The sequence below is a fragment of the Prionailurus bengalensis genome, chromosome A2, assembly GCF_016509475.1.
Source record: "Prionailurus bengalensis isolate Pbe53 chromosome A2, Fcat_Pben_1.1_paternal_pri, whole genome shotgun sequence".
In the NCBI taxonomy this organism is placed as follows: Eukaryota; Metazoa; Chordata; class Mammalia; order Carnivora; family Felidae; genus Prionailurus; species Prionailurus bengalensis.
The window spans coordinates 108,065,048-108,071,970 of record NC_057348.1 but is presented as its reverse complement, the minus strand read 5'-3'; positions in this window follow the sequence as shown (position 1 = coordinate 108,071,970).

The window sequence follows — 6,923 nt, the reverse complement described above, 5'->3', positions numbered from 1 at the left end:
AATGTTGAACATCTTAAACTCTGTGCTTGTTTCTCCTTGCTCTGATTCATTCATTAACATACTTTGTGTTAATAATTCATTTGGACATATTCAGTTCAGATGTACTAAGAGATTAATCCATTGTACTATACTATTTTAAATATTAAGAATATAATATGCCTTAACATAATAGGTAGAGTTGGAATCCAAGCTACTAACTTTAAAGTGACATAGTAATAAATTCCTGGTTATCTAATTGGTACAAGTGATTATGGAGATTTTTTTTCCCCTTAGAGTGGGAATTATTTCAAACATTTGTTTAAAAATATTGTTTTCTCTGAACTGAAGGGAGTTTTCATAACCATAGCCAAGCCACCACCCCTGGTCATGTTCACAGATACAAAACCCCTGATTGGCTGTTGATGAGTCATTCCTCTTGAGGAATCTTATCTTAACACCTGCCTTATCTTTAACATCCTTTTCAACTTCTTCTAGAAAAACAATAACCAAAAAGGAAAAAAAAATATTTGGGATCAGTCCAGTTTTGAAACACCTGCCTTAGAGATAAAGACTGCAATTCTAGGCATTTGTAATGTCTTTACTTTGGGTCTGGAATTTGTTCACTCCTGTTGTGAGCATCTGCTGACTTTCTCATGCATGTGCTTTGCCTGGGAATTACTTCAGTCTAATAAATTATAAAATGACAAGATCATCTCCGCTACCATGGAAAAATCTGTATATCAGAAAATGTCTGAAGCTCTGGCTTCATAGTAAATGCAGTTTATGAGTTGAAGAAACATTACAACACCAACTCTAATGAATCAGCCAGTAATGTTTTATGACATAATTCCAGTCTGATATTGATAATCTTTAACTTGCGGTTCAAGAGGATATCCCAGGTTTATGTGACCATGGTGAACCAAAATAGAACCATTTAAAAAAAATTACAGACAGGAACTACACAGCTGGAAACCAGAAGAACCAGTTTTACTTGGGCTATTAAGAAAATTCACAGTTAACTAAATAAAAAATATTTATTCTACCTCATTTATTTTCCCCTTGGTATTCAGATGTGCCCCATATTAGTGCCTATGAAGAGGTTATTATAAGGGCATAAATTTGTTTTAAAACCATGAGTTAATTTGCTATGTAAACAGCAAAAATTACTGAGCAATTACATAATTTATACTGTTATATTAATTAGTTATATTGATTTTTAAAGAATGTAATTTTCTCCTTATGAATAAATGCTCTGACATTAGGAAGTCTTTGCCTAAGGCTCACTTAGCTAAATTCTACGCAATCAGAAACTATCTGGAAGGAAACAGTAGGGAGAATGTCTCAGCAAAATTAACCAGCATCAAAGAGCTTGCCTTGCAAAACCAAGTTAACCACGTGATGGCAAATGCCATAAAGGGTTTTTTTAATAAATAAAAACTCTAGATAACTTCACAAGGTCCCTTTTATATTTTGCTTTCAGGGAATCAGCTGGCCCTATTTGATGAGAAGAAATGATAGAGAAAAGCACACAAGTCAGTAAATGGCTGAGGAAGGAATGTGAGAGATTGTGGTTAAAATTATGATGGCAGTGAGTATGCTCGAGTTCCTTTAAAGTGACAAGCCTTAGGGTGCCTGGGTGGCTCAGTTTGTTGAGCATTTGACTCTTGATACTGCTCAGGTCATGATCCCAGTGTTGTGCGATCAAGCTCCTAGTCGGACTCTATGCTGAATGTGGAGTCTGCTTAAGATTCTCTCCCCACCCCATCTCCCATCTCCTCCCATCTCTCCCCTTCCTCTACTTGCTCCGCTCCCCACCCCCCACTCCTCTCCTCCTTGCACCTCTCCCCTGTGGTGTGCTCTCTCTCTAAAAAATAAAATAAATCTTTTAAAAAAATGACAAGCCTCAACAGTAACAAGTATTGCTGAAGATGGAAAGAAACTGAATCCCTTATTCATAGCTAATCTTAGTTCACCATTTTAATTTTATTCATTATTATTATTTACTTTTGTTGTTGCAAAACGTTTCATTGTTTTCTCTTGGTCCACAGCTTGGGAGAGGGTTCCAGAGTGGTTAAGAAGATGTCTTGTGGCTGAAGGCAGAGGCTCGAGCAGAAGCCCCAACACCAAGAGGAGGTGGTGGCGGCGGGGGGGGGGGGGGCGGCTCATGGGGAAGGGTAGGTGTGCCTCAAATGCTATACTTCTTCAGAGCCTCCTAGTCATGCTTGAAGGTGAGCCTTTCAAATAGATACTTATCCAGCCCAGATGCCACTGGCCTGAGGAGATAGTAAGGTAGTTGCTTTCTTCCTAAAGAGTTCCACCTGCTCATTTAGTTAGTAGTTCTCTGGGAAGTCCCAGAACTGCATGGGCAGATCCAGAATGCCCAGATCTCAAAGGTCCCTGGTCAGTTTCTCCAGAATCATAGTGACTCCCATGGCATTCAGGTTTTACCCCCACTCATCTTGGAATGGCTTCTGCATGTTCTGGAAGAAGGCACAGCTCTGGCACTGGTTTTGCATCTTTGAGAGATACTTGGTTCTTTCTTGCTTTCTCTTAGCTAACTTTGGAAGAAGTGACTCTCCAGGGCCACATCTCATGGTCAAAATAGAAGCGCAGATAAAGGTAGGTGTAGGAGGCCCACAGATCCATTTTGATGATGCAGTTGACAGGAACCTTTACCTCAGTGGAATAATTCTGATGAATCTGGGAAGTCATGGGTAATAGGCAGTAAGGAGTTAAACTCAAAATATGGTGTTCACTGGTCCCAGAGACAGAGGATGGCAGAGAAGATGGTTCTGAAAAGATGGTGGTTGGAGGCTGGAAGAAAGGACAAATCCAGGTCTCTTCCACACAAACACTGTTGAAACAAGAGATCTCCAGGACCTCCTGAATGCTAGTTCAGCCATTTTGGAAAAGACTCTGGCAGTTCTTCAAAAGTTTAAACATAGAATTACCATAAGACCCAGTAATTTCCCTCCTACCTACATACCTGTTATGAACTTAGCTGCAATGAATTCACTGCCACCACAGGCCCAGAAGAGATAGGCCTGAGGAGCAAGGCCTTCTACTCCTCAGTTACAGAAAGTGGAGCCACCTTCTTGATTTCAGTAGGCCACGCTGTTCCTGACCAGGGTTTCCAGGGCAAGGCCTAGCCCATGGCTGAGAGGGTATGGCCACCACCCAGAGCCAAAGGGATGGCTATGCTTTCCAGAAAAGCCTCACTAGTGGGCCTGGAAGGAGTGGCCACCATCCTGGTGGAACCCACAGGACAGAACATCTAGTCAGAGAAGATTTTGGAGCCATAACTTCTAATGGAATTTTCCATGGTAGGTTTTAGATTTTCTCATGACCTGTCACTTCTTTCTTTGTTACAAGGTCTCCCTTTTGGAAAAGAATCTCTAGCCTCTGCCTGTCCCACCATCTTATTTTGGAAGAACTTATCTGGTTTCATAGGTTCACAGGTGGAGAGGAATTTTTCCTCAAGGTCATAACTTAAGTTTCATTTATGCTTGATCTAGATAATATTTAGATGAGACTTTGTACTTGGTGTTGATGCTGAAGTAGGTTAAGGCTTTTGGGGCTGAAGAGATGAGGTGAATGTATTTTGCATGTAAGATGGGTGTGAGTTTAGTGAGAGGATAACAGAATGTGGAATGTTGTGGATTGAATTGTCCCCCTTTCTAATACATAGATTGAAGCCCTAACCCCCATTGTGATTAAAATTGGAGAATAGGACTTTATTAATAAGGTAATTGAGATTAGATGAGGTAATAAAAATAAGATCCTAATCTAGTTCAACTGGGATCCTTATAAGAAGAGTAAGAGAGGGGTCTCTCGGTTGCTTAGTTGTTTAGGCGTCTAACTCCTGGTTTCAGCTGACGTCATGATCTCACTATTTGTGAGATTGAGCCTAGAGTCGGGCTCCATCCTGACAGCACAAGATTTTCTTGCAATTCTCTCTCTCCCTCTCTCTCTGTGCCTTTCCCCTACTCATGCTCTCTCTCTCTCTCTCTCTCTCTCTCTCTCTCTCTCAAAATAAATAAATAAACTTAAAAAAAGAAGGTGAAGAGGCACCAGAAGTGTGCCCAGAAAGAAGGCCAGGTGAGGAAGAGGAAAAAGGCAGCTTTCTACAAGCCAGGAGAGAATTCACCAGAAACCAACCCTGCCAGCACCTTGATCTTGTAATTCTGGCATCCCAAACTGAGAAAATATATTGCTTTTGTTTAAGTGACCCAGTCTGTGGTGTTGTGATGTTGCAGCTTGAGCAGACTAACACAGTCCTCAGCGTGTGAAAAAGAGATGTGCACACACAAACAGTTGCACATGAATTTTCAAGAAGCATTATTCCTAGTAGTCAGAATGTGAAAACAACCAAAATGTCCACTAACTGATGAATAGATAAACCAAATGTGACATACTCCTACAATGGAATATTGCTTGTCAATAAAAAGGCATAAGGTACTGATGCCCACTATGGCATGGATGAGCCTTGTTAACATTGAGCTAAATAAAATAAATTAGTTTTCAAAGCACCATATTCAGTGTGGTCCCAATTATACGACCTATCCAGACAAGGCAAATCCTTAGAGAAAGAAATTAAATTAGTAGTTTCCTACCTCTGGGTGATGGGTAAATCGAGTACCTGTTTAATGGACACAGATTTTCTTTGTGGGATGATGAAATTATTCTAAACTTAGATTGTTGTGATGGTTGCATAAGTCTGTGGATATACTGCAAATTATTGACTTGTTCATTTTAAATTGGTGAATTTTATGTTATATGAATTTTATCCAATACAGGGTTGTTGTTGTTGTTGTTTTTAATTGGCATCCTCCAAGATCACATTTATTAATGCTGATAGGTCTGGTTCACAGTATATCCATTAATGGTTTATTCAAGAGTGAATCTATCTGAATGGAAAGAGCATCTCTGACTTCTCCTTCTACTCCTAAAGTGTTATGGCAAATGCTTCATTTTGCTCTTTATTTACCAATTCCGCTCTTCCTTCCTTTACCTTCTCTTCCTTTTACTTCTTGTATTGAATAATTTAGTCCTGAAAGCATTGGGTGAGGCAGAGCAAGGTAAGTGTCTATGTCATGGGAGACATGAGGCTCACAGAGAAGTGTCAGAGCCGAAGTAAGCTAAGAATTGTGCCTACATAACAGGGATGCCTTGGAAAGATTGTCCAGTTTCTGCTTGGTTAAGAAGAGTTTTTCCTTGATGGTCAGCCTTGCATGAAGTGCCAGAGTCTAAGCAAGCTAGGAAGGCATCCCTGTAGATGGGCTACCCTACACAGAATGTCAGGGCCTGAGTAGGATGAGGAGGAATGCCCACAGGGCAAGTTTGGACGTGAAGATTCAGGGAAAGCAAAGTGAGAAGTGTGTTCCTGAAGAAGACAGCCTGGTTTGAGATCTCAGAGGCTGAGAAAGTCAAGAAGAATATCCAAGTAAGTGGGACAGTCCACTGTGGGCAATTAGAATCCAAGCAAGATGGGGCGTCTGGGTGGCTCAGTCAGTTCAGTGTCCACCTTCAGCTCAGGTCATGATGTGGCGGTTCATGAGTTTGAGCCCTGCGTCGGGCTCTGTGCTCACAGCTCACAGCCTGGAGCCTGCTTCAGATTCTGTACCTTCCTCTCTTTCTGCTTCTCTCCCACTCATGCTCTGTCTCTCTCTGTCTCTTAAAAATAAATTTAAAAAGTGTTAAAAAAAAGATCCAAGCAAAGTAAGAAGGGCATTCATCTAAAAGGACAGCCAAGCATGAGTTGATGGTGACCAAGTGAAGTAAACAGGGTTTCTATGTGAGAAGGTGGATGTCCCTGAGTAGAGAGTCAGAGCATGAGTAAGGTAAGGTAGGTGTCTAAATGGAAGAGCTGTGAAGTCTTAAAGTCCAAGAAAGTTGAGAAGAACATCTGTGTGGAGGAGAATGGTACAGGCATTAGGAGTCAAAGCTCAAGGGTAAGGGAGTGTCCACAAGGATGACATGTTGGCAGCAAGGCTGAAAAATTATTTATATCCAGGGAAATTAACAAATAAAGAAATATATATATTAAAGATCATAGGATCCATGTTCGTCAGTGTAAGAGAAAGGATTTACAGATACCAGAAGGGAAAAAGATATCATAAACTATTTGTTGTTACATAGGAATTGGAGGCTTGGGTGTGAATTTTCAGTTTTATCTATATATGGTATGACTATAATAAAGGTTATGCAATGTGTAAATATCGATTATATTGGTTCTCAAATTTTAAGGTCCTTAAGAATCACCTGTCATGATTTTTTAAATGAGATTCTCAAGCATCATTTCAGGAAATTCAGAAAGTAGATCATAATCAAATAGATTTACCTCAGAAATTTAAGATTTGTTTAACATTTGAAAATCAATGCATTTCACTACAATAACAGAACTAAAGACAAAAAAAACTATGTGATTATCTTAGTAGACACATGACAACATACAACTAATACAATTTAATTTCCCTCATAAATTAAAAAAAAACAAACAATAAAAAAAACACCACTAATTTGATTAATGACATTTATAATTACCCTGTGTTAGCTTGGCCAGAACTTTCTTAGAATTGCAAGTAGCTTGCTATCTTTCTATTTTTCCTTAGAAATCTTTCTTCCTCTTTTTCTTTGAAGTATCAGATTTGCCTTGTGATCTGAAAACTATTATTCCATCTTTTCTGATTCTTCCCTTCTTTTCATTCACTTTCAGCAATGAAACTTTAGCACCTCATTTCTTCTTAATGTTTGATTTCCAGATGACTTGGATTATGAACATTTAATTTCACAAAACCCTGTACAAATGTTCATGGAAGCTGTATTCATAATAACTTCTTAATTAAAACAACACTGATTTCTATTAATAGGAGAACTGATAAAGAAATTATGATATATGTGATGGTAGGCAGGATTATTAATATCCCTTATCCTGAGTTTCTTTA